This window comes from Laccaria bicolor, genomic scaffold, assembly GCF_000143565.1.
Source record: "Laccaria bicolor S238N-H82 LACBIscaffold_15 genomic scaffold, whole genome shotgun sequence".
Lineage (NCBI taxonomy): Eukaryota > Fungi > Basidiomycota > Agaricomycetes > Agaricales > Hydnangiaceae > Laccaria > Laccaria bicolor.
In genome coordinates, this window is record NW_001889886.1 from 154,230 (window position 1) to 156,333 (window position 2,104).

The following is a 2,104-nucleotide window of genomic DNA, read 5'->3' on the forward strand; positions in this document are numbered from 1 at the left end:
TGACAGTATGGTATGGTATGACAGGTATAGCATGGTATGGCGGTATGGTATGGTATGACCATGGTATGGTATGACAAGTATGGTATGGTATGACAGGTATGGTATGGTATGACTAGTGTTTGAAAGTTAGGTTAGTTAACCGGAAAATAACCGGAAAATAACCGGACCTAACCGCAACAGTAACCTAACCGTGGTTAGGGTTAGTTGATTTCGAAAATGGAATAACCGGTTATTTTGCGGTTAACTAACCGTTAAATAACCGGTTATAACCGGTTATAATCAGACCTATTATACAGCTTCAAAACGCACTTGAGAACGTCGAAAACACTTAAAATTTGACTAAGTTACAGTCAAATCTCTAAAATATCACTCAAATGTGTAGACTTTCAAGGATAATTGCATAAATATGTCAATTCTTCACCGATTTAGCGTTCTTGGGCTCGTTTTAAAGCTAGAATATGCAGAAATAATATCTATCAAGATACATATGAGCATATTTGCCTTGTTATAACCGATTCTTTATTTTTCAGTCCTAACCGGTTAGTAACTGCAAATAACTGACCGTAACCAGTTAGTTGCGGTCCAGTTAGGTTATTTTAGGTTTTGGGACAAAGGCTAACCAGTCTCGGTCTCGGTTAGAGCCCCTGGGCACCCAATAACCGGACCTAACCGGACTTTCAAACACTAGGTATGACAGGTATGGTATGGTATGTATGGTATGTGTGGTATGGTATGGTATGCTGTGGATACCATACCATATGGTATTAGTGTTCTTGCATTTTTTGGCTGATTCTCTTTTGTTTGGTCTATATAGAGCACAATTATTAACTAGAGGTTGACTTTGTCAACAAACACCTTGCTTCTGTATTTTAAATATGTTAGTAATGGTTCTTAGTACACCCTCAGCTTCACCCAACAAAAAACTTACAAAATGCATTAATCATTTCAGCTGTTCCCATCACCCACTGTTTATCTTAAGTTAGCAGAATCTTTTCCTTTTATTTTTTTGTTCCTTCATAGCTTGTCAAGAGGCTGCTGCTCATTGCCCGTCCTTCGGCCAACTCCTCGCAGCAGCGGGTGGTAGAATGTTTAGACCATGTTTGCAGAAGAGTGGAGTGTTTGGTCCAATATGTACAATATGACCTCCAGAATGTCCTATTATTTGTGCCATGTTTGTGGAAGAGTGAGATGTTTGTTCCAATCTTGAAAAATATGACATCCAGGAAGCTGTATTATTTGTGCCATGTTTGCGGAAGAGTGACATGTTTGGTATCAATATTTGCTTAGGAATATGAAGCTGGGAGACCTAGCTAAAGCAAGGTGATCAGATTTTATGTTCTTGAAGTCTCCAGATTGATAGGAAGTAGATCTAAATTATTGGAAGAAGAACTTAAAATGTATCAAGTTTTCATTGAGTTATTCATGCTTAGCTGGTGGCCAAGTCGCAACTCAAATGAACTGACTTTTTTCATAACCAGTCTAATATATCAATCAAATCTCAGTGTTTTGTTGGGGATCTTTTTCTTAAACTTTAGATCAGCCTCTCATATACCTGTCAATTCCAAGAAGATAAAATTTGAGCAAAAATACCACTCTGTATGAACTTCATTCAGAAACAACATTGCACTTTTTGCACACCAAATTGCATGCTTTTAAAATTAATTGTATGTGGAGTGGTACTTAATGTAGTTGATTATTGAAGTGCATATTCTAGTCCAACCTGTTGGATACTAATCTAGCTCAAGTCCAAGCTTTTGAAATGGATGGTACAGTTGAGTGCAAAAAGAATGAAGGTTGGTTCATTTTTCTGGTTCTTTCTAAGAATCTATTGTACCTCAAATGTATTTGTGTATTCTTTTACATTATGTAGTTGTGTTACACTTCCCTTGGTATAGACTAATTTCAGTGAAAGCTGGAGCCTTGAGAAGGTTTTTATTCTGGAGACCATTTTTGGCATCTGAAAAAAAAAATATGTGCTAACTGGAGAGGTAGCCAGAACATACCTCTGGTCAACCTGAATGAGCCTATCAAAGAATCAGTCAAAAATACTGAGCAGTTATGCTTGTAGAGCCTCCAGAAAATGGTCATTTTGCGCTATTTTGGT